Source organism: Microcaecilia unicolor, chromosome 3, assembly GCF_901765095.1.
Source record: "Microcaecilia unicolor chromosome 3, aMicUni1.1, whole genome shotgun sequence".
Classification (NCBI taxonomy): Eukaryota; Metazoa; Chordata; class Amphibia; order Gymnophiona; family Siphonopidae; genus Microcaecilia; species Microcaecilia unicolor.
The window spans coordinates 255,551,876-255,569,860 of NC_044033.1; the positions used below are offsets into that span (position 1 = coordinate 255,551,876).

The 17,985-nt window shown below is 46.3% G+C and overlaps 1 protein-coding gene and 1 pseudogene across 1 annotated transcript in view; one reads left to right on the plus strand and one right to left on the minus strand.

The window, feature by feature from the left end:
• TRPM4 (transient receptor potential cation channel subfamily M member 4) overlaps window positions 1–17,985 on the plus strand; it is a 145,589-nt gene that overhangs the window by 52,773 nt on the left and 74,831 nt on the right. The window lies entirely within an intron of this gene.
• LOC115467460 overlaps window positions 16,928–17,985 on the minus strand; it is a 6,073-nt pseudogene continuing 5,015 nt past the window's right edge.

A 17,985-nucleotide genomic window follows, 5' to 3' on the forward strand; every position in this document is an offset into this window, starting at 1 on the left:
TATCTCTCCCTATGCCCCCCGTCGGGTACTCCATTCTATAGATAAATCTCTCTTATCTGTTCCCTTCTCCTCTACTGCTAATTCCAGACTCCGTTCTTTTTTATCTTGCTGCACCTCACGCCTGGAATAGACTGTTCCTGAGCCTGTACGTCCTAGCCCCGTCGTTGCCGTTTTCAAGTACAAGCTTAAGCCCACCTCTTTACCACTAGCTTTTTACTCCTACCACTACTCACTTGCCCTGTCCTTTTAATCCTCACCTCTTTATTTCCCTTACCCTTATTGTTTCTGTTCTGTTTACTAACTACTACTATCAACATTTCTAAAGGCGCTAACCAGACTTACGCAGTGCTGTACAGTCAAACATGTAAGCTCTTTGAGCAGGGACTGTCTTTTTGTGTTATGGTGTACAGTGCTGCATATGCCTTGTAGCGCTATAAAAAATGAAAAGTAGTATACATTCATAATTAAACTAATACCATGATCTGTGCCCACCCGTAAGTGGCCTTTCTTGCCCAGATGTTCACATTTTGGTGGCACCCATTTCACCAACCTGATCAATTATCTGGCTCTTCCACAGTCATCAACAACTGCGCTGTAGAGACGTTCTAGAATATCACCCTTGCAATGAGCATCTACATAAAAAACAATAACATTAGTATTTTATACAGAATTCCAAATGTCTTGCCACAATTCTCTGCTTGCCACAAATCTTTGATACTAATTTTCCAGTTGTTTTTTTACCAAGTAGGTAGCCACGTGGCTAATTCATTTGCCACGGACCATGAATCAGTATATATGTTTGACATTGCCCTAAATTCTCAATTTTCAAAGCCATATAGGCCTCGTTAGTTAATTGATCATAAACTTTCCCCCACCTGACTGGGCTTTCCACCTGTTCCAGAGGCTCTAGCTCAATTTATCCTGTTTCTGGAAGGGCTGCCACTTTTTTCATGCAATAAGGGAATTTCTCCAATTCCTGATTTCATTCTCTCCTCAATATACCATTTCCACTTAATTATGCTGACTTCCTGTGAATGCCCTATCCTATGGGTTTTCAGGGAACTATGAATCCATTGCATTATTGGTATTTCGGGTTTCAGGACAACTATATGTCCTACAGTTAATTGCTCAGTATCTATTAAAGCCCAATAACATGCTAATAACTGTTTTTCAATAGGGGTATACTTAATTCCTGCCTCTGGTAACTTGCAACTCCAAAATTCTAAAGGCATCCGAGTCTTTTGTTTCTGCCAGAGGCTCCAATTAGCATAATGTTCATTCACTGAAACACTTAGCTCTACCTCTCCTTGCTGCACTGGCCACAGATCTAGGGCAGTGTGTATTGCCTGTTGCGCTGCTTCAAAAGCTTGTTGTTCCTTTTCTCCCCACTCAAAATTATATTTTTTCCTAGTCACTTTATAAAATGGTGCTAAACTTTGCCCCAGGAGGGGTACATGTTGTCTCCAAAACCCAAATAATCCAATAAACATTGTGCCTCCTTTTTATTACAAGGAGGAACAAATTCCAAAATTTTCTGTTTAGCTTTTGGCAAAATTTCTCTTAAACCATTATGCCACTGAATGCCTAGAAATTTCACTGTTTGGGACGGTCCTTGTATCTTATCAGGATTTATCTTCCACCCTTTGTTCTTTAAATGTATAATTAACAATTCCACCTGGGTATGAACATCTTCCTGTGTTTTCCCTTGAATCATAATACCATCAATATAATGCACAATTTGCATATGATCAGATAGAAGAAATTATACTGCCTGCCCTGCCAACTGAAAGCAAATTGATCCCAATATTTCTCATTAACTGGTCTGCCAGAATGTGTCTGTATTTTCTCTATCAAAGTAATAATATCTGGGACTGTAGCAGTTAAAGTGGGCGTAACTTTGTTTAGTTCCCGATAATCCACGGACATATGCCAGGAGCCGTCACTTTTTCGGACTGGCCAGACCAGATTATTCCAATCTGTGGTGGTAGTTTTAATAACCCCCTTCTCCATTAACTCTTTTATAGTTTTACTGATCTCAAGGTGCCCCCCCCCCCCCACCGGTATTCTATACTGTTTCACCCAGTATATACTCAAGCACAGGCACAATCATAACTTTATATTCTTTTTTAGATAGATTTCCAATTTTTAATGCCACCCAAGTCTGTTCTAAAAAACCTACAGCTAGCATAATTCTCATTCCCTTCACTCAAGGTGATTTTTTCCCTGATAAGCACTGCTTGCAAAAAGCTGAGTAATTAACACATTCCTATGTCTGACAGTTTCAGTTTCCCTGCCTGAAACGGTCCTTGAATCTTATAAGATTTAACTCCTAACCCTTTTCTTTAAATGTGCAATTAATAACTTCAAATGAGTAATTTTAAATACTTTCTTTTTGTTAATTTTCCCTTCTTCATTTCTTACTGCATCACACTTACGACGGCACGGCACATTCAGTTATCATTTTAACTGCGTAAATCACACATCATTCTAACTGCATCACACTTTACAACGGTATGCCCAGTTATCATTTTAACTGTAAAGCACTTTGACAAGCATCTTCATTTCAACCATAAATCACACACTTAAACATTCCAATTCTGTACTTTTCCTATGCTGCTTATCCCGACTCTAACGGGTTTTAATACTGTTACATAGTAACATAGTAAATGACGGCAGATAAAGACCCGTACAGTCCATCCAGTCTGCCCAACAAAATTAACCCATTAACATACTTCTCCCTTTCTGTTTTCAGCAAAGGGCAATGATTCCTTTAAACCAGAATCCTATTCCTCCCACTAGGACCACTCAGTGGCTATAATAACATATAGTACCTAATTCCAGCCTTGGAATTCAACTCTCCCCTGCATTCCTCTTACAAAGGTGTCATTCTTTGTATGAATCCCTCACACTCGTCGCCAAGATGAAATGCTATGGATTTACAGCCTGTCTCACTAACACAGACTGCTCAATAACTACCATGGATTCTTTTGGATTTGTGACAAGTAAATGAAAGCCCGACACGAATCGTGTTTCGGCCACACCGGCCTGCATCAGGAGTCTATAAATAAACAAATATATTGACATAAATAACTAAACATAATACAACAAATTTAAAACCAATGAAAGGATGAATATAATAAATATAATGATACTCTAAAAACATACTTATCAGCTTTGATTGGAACAGATGAAACAGCTGAATTACAATGAAATTGTAAAGAACAAGGATGTCTAAAAATAAGAAATACAAAACCAATATGAGTTTAAATCAATGAATTTAAAAAAAAATGTCCATCAAACCATAGGTTGAAGTCTCACACATAGATTTTAAAATAATACACATATATTTGATACATATCCAAAAGGCACATAACATATTTCCATGGAACCATAAACAAGAAATAAGATGAACTAGGCATGCTTCCACATGGATAGATACCAACACACAGACATCATAATCATAGTAACATAGTAACATAGTAGATGACGGCAGAAAAAGACCTGCACGGTCCATCCAGTCTGCCCAAGAAGATAAATTCATATGTGCTACTTTTTTTATTTGTACTGTCCTCTTCAGTGCACAGACCGTATAAGTCTGCCCAGCACTATCCCTGCCACCCACCACCGGCTCTGGCACAGACCGTATAAGTCTGCCCAGCACTATCCCCGCCTCCCAACCACCAACCCCGCCTCCCAACCACCAGCTCTGCCACCCATTCTAGGCTAAGCTCCTGAGGATCCCTTTCTTCTGCACAGGATTCCTTTATGTTTATCCCATGCATGTTTGAATTCCGTTACCGTTTTCATCTCCACCACCTCCCGCGGGAGGGCATTCCAAGCATCCACCACCCTCTCCATGAAAAAATACTTCCTGACATTCTTCTTGAGTCTGCCCCCCTTCAATCTCATTTCATGCCCTCTCGTTCTACCGCCTTCCCAACTCCAGAAAAGGTTCGTTTGCGGATTAATACCTTTCAAATATTTGAACGTCTGTATCATATCACCCCTGTTGGGTGAAAAATGTATAAAGGAATGCCAAGTATCAATATCAAAGTAAAACTGAAATAAAAATAATAAAAATAATAAATATTGTGTAATCCCTTCTTTTCCAGAAGGTATGTAATATCCAAAAAATACATGGAACGGAGTATATAAAATAACGCTAATAATAATATCTGAGTGAGCTAAATATGTATGTAACGTCAAAAAAAGAAAAACTCATAAAACGAAGTATATAAAATGACGCTAGTCATAAAATCTGAGTAAGCTAAATATGTGTGCGAAGTCTAAAAAGAAAATGAATCCAAAGTTGTGGCACAACCACTTTTGTTAAATGAAGCACATTCTTTAAACAGATGAGAAAACCACTTGAAAAAATGGCACACAAAATGGCCAAACTTTTTATTTGCGCCAAAACCAGAAGCTTATATCTAAATGAATACACTTGATTTTAAAGCTAACCACATAAGGCGCTAAACAAAAATGTTAAAATATAAATAAAACCTAGATAAAAAACATTTTGCCAATCTCCTGAAATGAGTATTCACTCTCCCTTAATTAAAAAATGTCCGAATGGCATACTGATAAGTGCGAAGCCCCCCGCAAAAATAATATGTAATAATATGAAAAACATACCACATTGAATGCTCTACCAAGCAGGAACTCTCTGTCGCATGTATTTCTGTGCAAGAAAAATTGACCTCCTGCCTGATGTTTGTCAAGTCCTAACTTAAAGTCATTTACTGTGACCATTATTATATTCACATGTTGCTTTTCTGGCTTTAGCAAGGAGAGATTCTGTAGGTTCAAAGGTGTGACAGGGTTCGGGGTTGTGCGTCTTAATGGTCATAAGGCTAGAGAGGGTTCCATCCAAGCTCAGGGTGGCTCGAAAAGGAGTCTTGTTCTTCCGAATCATGCTAAACACCCGTTCCTCACTGGCATTAGAATGGGGCAGCACCAGGACTATCTCTGCCACTCTGAAAAGTCTATGAAACCTAAGCTGATTAGGGGAAAGGGAAGGGAAATGGGACTTGATATACCGCCTCTCTGAGGTTTTTGCAACTACATTCAAAGCGGTTTACATATATTCAGGTACTTATTTTGTACCAGGGGCAATGGAGGGTTAAGTGACTTTCCCAGAGTCACAAGGAGCTGCAGTGGGAATTGAACTCAGTTCCCCAGGATCAAAGCCCACTGCACTAACCACTAGGCTACTCCTCCACTCCATTAGTGCCTGTAACTTTCAGCTGGCCAAGATAGCTCCAAAGTGTGTCCATCCAAATAGACTGGAAGGTTTCCCCATTATATTCTTGAACCTCTTGTCTTGCTTCCATGATTTCTTTTGGAATATCTGTATCATTTAAGAGCTGATAGTCTCTGAACTCTTCTGCAAGTTTATCTATATCAGACGGTGAAAATTGTAGAAGGTCACTGTACTGTCCAACAAAATATTCAACATATGTAACCAGGGCCGGTCTTAGCAAGTGGGGGGCCCTGTGCAGACCAATTTGGTGGGGCCCCATCCTAGCCCCGCCCCGCTCCACCCCATTGATAAGATTATTCAATTTTTAGAAATTTTTTATTTATGAAATTTCAAATAAAGACAAATGAAGCTAATCTTGTACAGAAAAACTGATTGAAATAATAAGCACAATGCTATCATAAAACCCCCCCTCCCCAGAAATTATTCAGTTCAAGCCCACTACAATTAGTAGTTCCAGTTCTCATAACCCCGGGGGGGTCAGAGGTGCAGACACACAATCTCTCCACTGCAAAACACTATACACAAACTTGTGCAAAAACACACTCATAACCTTACCAAACCATAACAGGCCTAAGTCCAAGGACAGGACGAGCTACAACCTTATGCGTGGAAAGGCAGAACTGTAATTACACCAGGCTCTAAAACACCAATACACTACCTCGTGAAAAAAACAAAACAAAAAGGGCTGCAAATACTACACGCCAGCAGGATACTGCACCTTGATCACACATGAAAAACACATGACACAACAGATATGAAGGTAAAATACTGAACTGGAAAGTTACCTCAAGAAGTCAGACTCAGCATGCAGCAATACTAGAAAAATTGAAACTATATTAAAAGCAGGAAGCCGGCTAAAGAATCGGTAGTGCCGCTGGACGACTGTGGTGTTAAAGTGGCGATCAGGGAAGACAAAGCCGTAGCGGAGAAAATGAATGAATTCTTTGCTTCAGTCTTCACCGAGGAGGATTTGGGAGGGATACCGGTGCCGGAAAAGGTATTTGAAGCAGACGAGTCAGAAAGACTAAATGATTTCACTGTAAATTTGGAGGATGTAATGGGGCAGTTCTGCAAACTGAAAAGTAGTAAATCACCGGGACCGGATGGTATTCATCCCAGAGTATTAATAGAGCTGAAAAATGAACTTGTGGAGCTACTGTTAGTAATATGCAATTTATCCCTAAAAACAGGTGTGGTACCGGAATGTACCAATGTAACACCAATTTTTAAAAAGGGTTCCAGAGGCGATCCGGGAAATTATAGACCGGTGAGTCTGACGTCGGTGCTGGGAAAAATGGTGGAGGCTATTATTAAGAATAAAATTACAGAGCACGTACAAAAGCATGGGCTACTGAGACAAAGTCAGCACGGTTTTAGTGAAGGGAAGTCTTGCCTCACAAATCTACTGCATTTTTTCGAGGGGGTGAACAAACATGTGGACAAAGGGGAGCCGGTGGATATTGTATATCTAGATTTTCAGAAGGCGTTTGACAAAGTGCCGCATGAAAGACTCCAAAGGAAACTGGAGAGTCATGGGATCGGAGGCAGTGTATTATTATGGATTAAGAGATGGTTAAAGGATAGGAAGCAGAGAGTAGGGTTAAATGGCCATTATTCTCAATGGAGAAGGGTGGTTAGTGGGGTCCCTCAGGGGTCTGTGCTGGGACCGCTGCTTTTTAACATATTTATAAATGACCTCGAGATGGGAGTAACTAGTGAGGTAATTAAATTCGCAGATGACACAAAATTATCCAGGGTCGTCTCGTCGCGGGAGGAGTGTGAAAAGTTACAAGAAGACCTTGTGAGACTAGGGGATTGGGCGTCCAAATGGCAGATGAAGTTCAACGTTGACAAGTGCAAAGTGATGCATGTGGGAAGGAGGAACCCGAATTACAGCTACGTTATGCAAGGTTCCACGTTAGGAGTTATGGACCGAGAAAGGGATCTGGGAGTCATCGTGGATAGGACGTTGAAATCTTCAGCTCAATGTGCTGCGGCAGCTAAGAAGGCGAACAGAATGTTGAGTATTATTAGAAAAGGGATGGAAACCAAGCATGAGGATGTTGTAATGCCATTATATCGCTCCATGGTGCGACCGCACCTGGAGTATTGTGTTCAGTTCTGGTCGCCTCATCTCAAAAAAGATATAAAGGAATTGGAGAAGGTGCAGAGAAGGGCGACAAAAATGATAAAAGGGATGGGACGACTACCCTATGAGGAGAGGTTAAGACGGCTAGGACTCTTTAGCCTGGAGAGAAGGCGGCTGAGAGGTGATATGATAGAGGTTTACAAAATAATGAGCGGGATAGAGCGGACAGATGTGAAGCGTTTGTTTACGCTTTCTAACAATAATAGAACCAGGGGACACAAGATGAAATTAGAATGTGGTAGGTTTAAAACAAATCGGAGAAAGTTTTTCTTTACTCAGCGCGTAGTTAGACTCTGGAACTCATTGCCGGAGAAGGTAGTGATGGCAGCTGGCCTTGCTGAGTTTAAAGGGGGTCTGGACAGATTTCTGAAGGAAAAGTCCATTGATCGTTATTAAATTTGGGTTTTTTTGCCAGGTTGTTGGGGCCTGGATTGGCCGCTGTCGGAGACAGAGTGTTGGGCTTGATGGACCTTTGGTCTTTTCCCAGCGTGGCAGTGCTTATGTGCTTATGTACATGCAAAATATCACAGATGCACATTTCCAAAAGCTGACATATTCCAATTAATAAATTCTGAATAAAATACTTTTTTCTACCTTTGTTGTCTGATCATTTAGTTTTGCTATTCGCTTTGGTCCCAGTGTCTTCTGTTTTATGCAGTGTCTTCTTTCCATTTGATATTTTTTTCTCTCATCATGTCCACCATCCTCCTGTGTCCTTATGTGTCCTGTCTACCATCTGTAGCCCTGTCTCTATCCTTTCTCCAGTTTCAGCATCTGCCTTCCGATCCAGCCCTTAAATTCAGCAATTACCCATCCATCCATATCCAGCAATTCTCCTCTCTCCCCTGCCCTCCCCTCCATGTCCAGCAATTTCTCCTGTCTCCCTGGGCCCTGCCCTCCCATCCATGTCCATCAATGTTCCTCTCTCCCCTGCCCTCCTCCATCCATCCATTTCCAGCAATTCTCCTCTCTCCCTGGGCCCTGTCCTCCCATCCATATCCATCGATGCTCTTCTCTCCCCTGCCCCTCTCCATCTATCCATAGCCAGCAATTCTCCTCCCTCCCCTCCATGTCCAGCAATTTCTCCTCTCTCCCTAGGCCCTGTCCTCCCATCCATGTCCATCCATGCTCCTCTGTCCCCTGCCCACCTCCATCCATCCATATTAAGCAATTTCTCCTCTCTCCCTGGGCCCTGCTCGCCTATCCATGTCCATCCATGCTCCTCTGTCCCCTACCCACCTCCTTCCATCCATATTAAGCAATTTCTCCTCTCTCCCTGGGCCCTGCCCTCCCATTCATGTCCATCCATGCTCCTCTGTCCCCTGCCCACCTTCTTCCATCCATATCAAGCAATTTCTCCTCTCTCCCTGGGCCCTGCCCTCCCATCCATGTCCATCGATGCTCCTCTCTCCCCTGCTCCCTCCATCTATCCATATCCAGCAATTCTCCTCCCTCCCCTCCATGTCCAGCAAAATCTTTTAAATTTACCTCCATTACAACAGCTGTGCAGCGTCAGTGAAAGCGCTATCTGACATCTCTCCACCAGCCTTCCCCTTGCTCGTTCATTCCCTCTCAGACTCAGTGTCCCGCCCTCGCAAGGAAATGATGTCAGAAGAAGGCGGGGCACTGAGTCTGAGAGGGAATGAATGAGCTAAGGGAAGGCTGGTGGAGAGACATTGGGCAGCACTTTCATTGACACAGCTGCTGCGACGTCAGACTTGGAGCGAAGTAAACGGAGCGCCGCCCGGATGGAGCAGAGGAGGCTGACCAAGGTGCGCCGCGCGAGGCCCTATGCGGCCGCCTCGGTCGCCTCGGCCTAAGACTGGCCCTGTCTGTAACTGAGACATCTTCCCTTTTGCTGAAATCCACAAAACAAGCATGCTGAAGTAAATTTGTTTGAAGGGTAAATGGTCCAAAGCATACTGAACTGCTCCCGTAAAAAAGCTTCTTGCTGCAGAGTAGAAATTCTTCAGCTGAGTCTGTGTCACTGCACCCTCATTTTCCAGCGTCTGCATGGTTTGCCTTGTAACCATACCTATATGAAGAGCATTATTTGCTAGCTGCTTTTCTGCTTCTTTGAAAGGCACTGCCAGAAGAGAAGGTGAATCTTTGATTGTTTTGACCTGTACAAATCTTTGCAATAGTTTTTTGATGAACCCCAGCATTTGATCATAAATAAAGGGTATACATAGATCTCCTCGCTGAAGGAACTTGAACTCATAAGATACTGGAAGAGTAGCCTGAAAGAACAGTAAATATATTTCTGTCATTTGATTTTCAAACGCTCTCTTTAGACGTTTAAACCTGGTCTCCAAGCTGAGTAAAGCTTCACATTCTACAGACAGAAAATATGAACGGCAGCCAGCATACAATTTTAAAATTATGTTCACTGCATTTTCAAGGCTAAGCCACCTTGTTGAAACATGCTTGATGATCTGTTTATATTCAGAAATGCAGAAAGAAAGGTACTCACCTAGTTCATTGTTACGTTTTATACTTTTGTCAAACCAGTAGTAAAGATCAATTGGCATATCTTCTACATCAAAGTTTGCAATAGCTTGGAATTGTTTTCCAGCAGTAGATGCAGTGTTATGAGCAATATGGCAAGGACATCCCATGAAATACATGCTTTTATTTTTAGCTTCTACCCTGGTTTTGATAGAATTTCTTTTTCCCAGATTTACAATTGCGTTGTCAACTCCAAATCCTACACATTTGGACCAGGGAATATTACATTCTTCCAGCACAGAGTTTATTTTGGAAAAGATTGCATCTGCTGTTGAAGCATTTAGACCAGTGGTAATGCCCATATCTAGAAATTCAGTGCAAACACATTGTCTTGTCGTATCAAAAATACGGACTGTGATGGGATTCATTTTCTGAAGACCACTGTCATTTGAGCCATCGGTTAACAAAGAGTAAGGATGATCACTCATATGATTTATAAGCAGCTGTTTAAATTCTTTGCAAATTGCTCCATTCAAGATACAGGCAGTGTTTGTTCTGCCAAGCCCATAACTATGGAACTATCTGTGAAGATATTTCAAATTAAGGGACTAAGATGGTCTGCAACTGCAACAGGAACATTGTGGCTAGCAAGAAGTACGGCAACTTTAACTTCAGCACGCAAAATCTTTCTACAGATAGCATCATCATCCAATGATGCAGAATTCAGTTTTTCCTGATTTTTCTTACTTTTAGCTTTCTTCAGATGAGACTTTGAGTGCACATGCCTCTTGATGTCTCCACCTCCCATGTGTGCACAACTGAAATCCATATTGCATATGGTGCATTGGAAATGTTGGTGGAGGTGTACTTATGAAGGCCTAGACCAAGCAGTTTCAGTACTGCTAAATATCCAATATCTAAGAATTAATATACAGATGAGGAGAAGTGGAAATTTCTCTTTTTTTCTGTAAATTAGAATGGTATTGAGCAGGCCAGGTATGGAGCAAATACCCCACCTCCTCCCCACCTTCCTCTGACAGGCAATTGAAAGACAATGAGCTGTTTACATGAGTGTGTTGATTAGCCTTTGAGAGACTCTTAGGATGCAGATCAAAGCAAAGTTCCAGGTGACAAGAGGGCAGGGCTGACAGAGGAGAGGGACAGAAATCCTGCAGTCAGGACGGGATTGAAAAATGCTATTGCAGGGGGGGGGGGGGGGTTGTGGGAACTGAGTCCTGAATCCTTTGAAGTGAGATACAGATTGCTTTTATTTGAGGATGTGCTGAAGTTGTAACTTTTAAGGAAATGCAATATTTATTTTTATGTGCCTTTTTTGGGCAATTGTAAGAAACAAATGGCATATCCTGCATGAGGTATGATGTGTTCCTGAGAACCAGTTCTTTGTACTACAGCCTATATAACTGCCTGGTCTGGAGCAAGAGGGCAGTCCATGAAAATCTTCCTCAGTCTGTCTCAATAGATTAAGGAATATGCATCTCCATGTCTCCTCCCCTTTTATACCCTTCAATACCCTGTTTCTTATGTGCTGCTCCTAATTTTATTATTTCTTATTTTTCATGTTCTTGGGTAAGAATAAAAATATTGGTAACGTGAGAAGCTTCTCTTGTTTATAGTTGTGTTTGGTACTTTACCCAGCCGGTGGTCTAAGAAATCAGTTGGGGAATTTGTGGGGTTGAGGCGCTGAGTTTTGGTTCCGAGACACAGCACAAACAGGCCCAAACAGAAACAGTATACATCTGATTTGACAGGACCAACAAAGTTCCAAATTTTGGACCAATCTTTGTGGTATTTGGTTCTGTATTTGTGAGCCAGCATATTTAGTTTTCCTGATTTTCTTTTTAGGGCTGGATGTGCCGTTTTCCATCAGTACTTCCCCTTCACCTGAATGCATTTTTTTTCACTGTCCTTCCAAGAGGACCGATAACAAGTCTAGGGAATCTAGAACAGAAAGAACCAAGTTACAGTGGGTAGGCTCCTGTGCCAGGTGACTTAAGGTTTTATCTAGTGCAATGGCCTGTGAACAGTAGGAGCAACCGACACACATCCAGACACTCAGGTAAATTTAGGCCTCCTCTCGCACTGTCCCTAGTAATCACAATCCTTCTCTCCCCATCATCACCAAAGAATCTGAGGATGTGGCCAGCAATAGGATCAGGCTCAAGATCAGAGCCAAAAGTATCTGGGGCAGTGGCATAGCCAGAAGTCAATTTTTGGGTGGGCCAACAGGTTGGATGGGTGGGCACTAGACAGTGGTGTGCTGGTAAATGTTTAACAACAGGCTCTCTCCCCGGTCCACCTCTGCACCCCCCCATCCACCTATGCACCTCCCCTCAAAATTGCAGAGCTGGCTATAGCCAGGGAGAGAGCCTGGGAGGGGGGGGGGGGCAATGCATTACTGTCTCCAGGAAAAAAAAATTAAATGATCCCAGGTTCCAATTTAATTCATGTTTAATGTGGGATAAAATGCCATAAATAAGTAAATAAATATAAACTTTTAATGTTGAGCACCTGATTCTCAAAGTGGACATATTCCAAACACTATAATGAAAATAAAATGATTTTTTTCTACCTTTGTTGTCTGGTGACTGTTTTTCTGATCATGCTGGCCCAGTATCCGATTCTGCTGCTATCTGTCCTCTTAACTCCGTTTCCAGGGCTTCCTTTCCATTTATTTCTTTACTTTCCTCCTTTCTTCTTCATTTCTTGCTCTATATCCATAAGTAAAAGCTGGGTCTTCTGCAGACTTGACTGTCTAGTGGATCCAGCTTCTGCCTATTTTCTTCATCCATGTGCAGTTTTTCTCCTCTCTTCCTTTTCCCTCATCTCATCTCCTTCCTAATTCTTCCATCCCCTCCATCCATGTCCAGCATTTCTTCTCTCTCCCTTCCCTCTCTTCCATCCATGTCCAGCAACCCTCCTCTCCCCTTCCCTCCATCCAGCAACCCTCCTCTCCCCTTCTTCCACCATGTCCAGCAACCCTCCTCTCCCCTTCCCTTCATCCAGCAACCCTCCTCTCCCCTGCCCTCTCCTCTCCTCTTCTTCCACCATGTCCAGCAACCCTCCTCTCCCCTTCCCTCCATCCAGCAACCCTCCTCTCCCCTTCTTCCACCATGTCCAGCAACCCTCCTCTCCCCTTCCCTCCATCCAGCAACCCTCCTCTCCCCTTCTTCCACCATGTCCAGCAACCCTCCTCTCCCCATCTTCCACCATATCCAGCAACCCTCCTCGCCCCTTCTTCCACCATGTGCAGCAACCCTCCTCTCCCCTTCCCTCCATCCAGCAACCCTCCTCTCCCCTTCTTCCACCATATCCAGCAACCCTCCTTGCCCCTTCTTCCACCATGTGCAGCAACCCTCCTCTCCCCTTCCCTCCATCCAGCAACCCTCCTCTCCCCTTCTTCCACCATGTGCAGCAACCCTCCTCTCCTCTCCCGTCTGCCCTGTTTCCTTCCTGCCCCCCCCGTACTTTTAAATATTATAGTTTTGCTGGAGTCGCGGGCAGCCGGCATTGAAGACATCGGCAGGCTTACGCCGGTTCCAGCAGCCTTCCCTTCCCTCGTTGCAAGTCGGATGATGGCTCCGCCCTCGTAGAAACAGGAAATACGTCAGAAGAGGGCGGAGCCATCATCCGACTTGCAATGAGGGAAGGGAAGGCTGCTGGAACCGGCGTAAGCCTGCCGATGTCTTCAATGCCGGCTGCCCGCGACTCCAGCAAAACTGTAATATTTAAAGGTACGGCGGGCGGCGGGGCAGTGGCGGGCTGGGGAGGCAGATGCGGGATCGGAGCTCAGCCTGCTCCCTCCGCTCCGCTGCCTCCACTGCTGGGTGGGCCTGAACCAAAACTGGGTGGGCCTGGGCCCACCCAGGCCCACCCGTGGCTACGCCCCTGATCTGGGGACTCAGGTGGATGGATAAAAGCTGGATCCTTCAGATTATCCAGATAGCACTTCTATCACCCACAATTTTTCTCTTTCCCCTCACTCCCATTCATCTCCTCATCCATTCCCAGGCCCACTCAAATCCCAGTAACAAAAAAGTGTCCCAGTTAAATGTTTCTTACCTTGCAAATGCAATCACTCTCTGTCAAGGGCTGGGCTGGCCTGGCACTGTCTGTGTCTTGTGCTGGACCGATAACAAGTCTAGGGAATCTAGAGCAGAAAGAACCAAGTTACAGTGGGTAGGCTCCTGTGCCAGATGACTTAAGGTTTTAACTAGTGCAATGGCCTGTGAACAGTAGGAGCAAATGACACACATCCAGACACTCAGGTAAATTGAGGCCTCCTCTTGCACTGTCCCTAGTAATCACTAGGAGGAAGAAGGGGCTGGAGAGCTTCTGGACATGGGAGGGAGAGTAGGAAAGGGCTGGAGATCTGCTGGACAAGGGAGGAAGAGGAAGAAGGGACTGAAGGGAAGGGACGGAGCTGCTGGACATGGGAGAGAGAGGAGGAAGGGCTGGAGAGCTTCTGGACATGGGAGGGAGAGTAGGAAGGGACTGGAGATCTGCTGGACAAGGGAGGAAGAGGTAGAAGGGACTGGAGGGAAGGGACAGAGCTGCTGGACATGGGAGGGAGAGTAGGAAGGGTCTGGAGATCTGCTGGACAAGGGAGGAAGAGGAAGAAGGGACTGGAGGGAAGGGAGAGAGCTGCTGGACATGGGAGAGAGAGGAGGAAGTGACTGGAGAGCTTCTGGATATGGGAGGGAGAGGAAGAAGGGACTGGAGGGAAGGGACAGAGCTGCTGGACATGGGAGGGAGAGTAGGAAGGGGCTGGAGATCTGCTGGACAAGGGAGGGAGAGGAGGAGGGGACTGGAGGGAAGGGAGAGAGCTGCTGGATGTGGAAGAAGAGGGAGCTGGAGAGAAAGAGCTGCTGGGTGTGTGAGGAAATTAAATTTTTCTTACCTTGCAAATGCAATCACTCTCTGTCAAGGGCTGGCCTGGCACTGTCTGTGGCTTGTGCTGGTGTCAGGTGCCACAGGGGCAGGGGGGCCTCTCGTTCTCTCTCTCAGCAGGAGCCAGGCTCCAGCTAGCTTGCTTCCATCCTAGACCTGTTCTGGTCCGTCACTTTTTTCTGCTCCCCGCTCCGGGTGGGGGGTGGAGGACAGGTAGCTCCTGTTCAGGAGTAGTCTGCAGAGAGAGGGGGAGAGGTAGCCCATTCGGAGTCAGACTTAGCAGCAGATGTAAGGCAGTTCTCAGAGCTAGCTGAATATGTCCTCTTCCTTTGCCCGCTTCAGTGTGCAGTACACGAGGCAGTGTGATAAGAGAAACGCCCTGCACAGTGAGAATCAATCAAGCTGCTGATTGGAGCCGCTCGGCGGGAGACTCCCTGATTTTGGCGGGAATGCAGGAGATGACCGCCAGAAGCGGGAGTAGGTGACTGTGGTCCCTATCTCCCTCTACCCCATCCTGCCCATCCTCCCATTCATCCCCTCATCCATTCCCATTCCCCCACAGGCCCCCTCACTCCTATTCATCCTCTCATCCGTTCCCAGGACCACTCAAATCCCTGTAACAAAAAAGTGTCCCAGTTAAATTTTTCTTACCTTGCAAATGCAATCTCTCTCTATCAAGGGCTGGCCTGGCACTGTCTGTGGCTTGTGCTGGTGTCAGGTGCCACAGGGGCAGAGGGGCCTCTTGTTCTATCTCTCAGCAGGAGCCAGGCTCCAGCTAGCTTGCTTCCATCCTAGACCTCCTGTTCTGATCGGTCACTTTCTTCTGCTCACCACTCAGGGTGGGGGGGGGGTGGAGGAGAGGTAGCTCCCATTCAGGAGTAGTCTGCAGAGAGAGGGGGAGAGGTAGCCCATTTGGAGTCAGACTTAGCAGCAGTGGCAGTGGCGTAGGAAGGGGGGGCGGGAGGAGCGGTCCGCCCCAGGTGCACGCGCTCGGGGGGTGCCGGCCCCGCTGGTTCCCTGCTCCCTCTGTCCCAGAACAGGTTACTTCCTTTTCCGGGACAGAGAGAGCAGGGAACTAGCGGGGCCGACGCAGCTCCGAGTGACGTGCACTCGGGGCGGATCGGCCCTCCCGCAGGTAAGAATGTGGTACGGGGGGGGGGGTTCGCTCCGGAGGGGGGGTGCGCCGCAGAGGGAGGGGTCGCGCCGTGCTGCACCCGGGGGGGTGCGCAGCGGCGACCCGCCCCGGGTGTCATTAGCCCTCGCTACGGCATTGAGCAGTGGTAAGGCGGTTCTCAGAGCTAGCTGAATACGTCCTCTCTCTTCCTTTGCCCGCTTCAGTGTGCAGTACACGAGGCAGCATGATGAGGGAAACACCCTGCACAGTGAGAATCAATTAAGCTGCTGATTGGAGCCGCTTGGCGGGACACTCCCTGATTTTAGCGGGAATGCAGGAGATGACCGCTGGACGTGGGAGTGGGTGACTCTGGTCCCTATCTCCTTCTACCCCATCCTGGCCGTCTCACGATTCCATGAGAAAGGCTGAGTGAGTAAGCTCCACAGCCCCGACTATTGTACCTCATCCTGCCCGTCTCATGCTTCCATGAGAAGGGCTGAGTGAGAGCTCCACAGCCCTGACTATTAAGCACTAGCTCACAGGACCACATCGGTCTGACTATTAAGCCCCCCAGCCGACTATTAAGCCCCCCTCACTGCTACGACTCCCTCTGAGTTCAGCCAGTCAGCTCAGCCCAGCGGAGACTTCAGCCATCTGGTCCCTCGGGCCTCAGAAGGGCCATCTGGTCCTTTGGGCCTCCATGAGAAAGGCTGAGTAACAGCTCCGCAGGCACTACTATTAAGCACTAGCCCACGAGACCGCATCGGTCCGACTATTAAGCCCTCCACAGCCGACTATGAAGCCACCCCCCTCATTGCTGTGACTCCCTCTGAGTTCAGCTAGTCAGCTCAGCCCTGCGGGGACTTCAGCCATCTGGTCCCTCAGGCCTCGGAAGGGTCATCTGGTTCCCCGAGCCGCGGCCAGGATGGGAGAAGGAGCCCGGCAATGTGAGCTGCTCCCTCACCAGAGGGCTCGCCCTTCTGCTGAGCCCACCCGCTCCCTCTCTCCAGGGAGAGAGAGGGACGCGCATGCAGGTGGGAGAGAGACAAAAGCTTGGCTCAAGGGATGACTTTCAATAGATCGCAGCGAGGTAGCTGCTCTGCTACGTACGAAACCCTGACCCAGAATCAGGTCATCTACGAATGATTTAACACCGGGTTCCCCACGAACATGCGGTGCGCTACAGGAGAGAGGTGGCCTCCTTCTGTCCACGCTCCAGTCCCGAGGCGTGCGGCTCTCCTTACCAGCCAAGCGGCCGGCTATCCCTGGCCAACCGAGGCTCCTTGGCACTGCAGTATCGTTCCATTTAGGGGGGATTCTGACTTAGAGGCGTTCAGTCATAATCCCACAGATGGTAGCTTTGCCCCATTGGCTCCTCTGCCAAGCACATACACCAAATGTCTGAACCTGCGGTTCCTCTCATACTGAGCAGGATTACTATCGCAACAACGCATCATCAGTAGGGTAAAACTAACCTGTCTCACAACGGTCTAAACCTAGCTCACGTTCCCTATTAGTGGATGAACAATCCAACACTTGGTGAATTCTGCTTCACAATGATAGGAAGAGCCGACATCGAAGGATCAAAACGTGACGTCGTTATGAACGCTTGGCCGCCACAAGCCAGTTATCCCTGTGGTAATTTTTCTGACACCTCCTGCTTAAAACCAAAAAAGTCAGAAGGATCGTGAGGCCCTGCTTTCACAGTCTGTATTCATACTGAAAATCAAGATCAAGTGAGCTTTTGCCCTTCTGCTCCACGGGAGGTTTCTGTCCTCTCTGAGCTCACCTTAGGACACCTGCGTTATGGTTTCACAGGTGTACCGCCCTAGTTAAACTCCCCACCTGCCACTGTCCCCGGAGCGGGTTGCACCCGGCAGGCACCAGGCACTTGGAGCCAGAAGCAAGAGCCCCTCGGGGCTCGCCCCCCCACCTCACCAGGTAAGTGAAAAAAACGATAAGAGTAGTGGTATTTCATTGGCGGCCCCCCCAGGGAAGGGGGCCTCCCACTTATCCTACACCTCTCATGTCTCTTCATAGTGCCAGACTAGAGTCAAGCTCAACAGGGTCTTCTTTCCCTGCTGATTCCGCCAAGCCCATTCC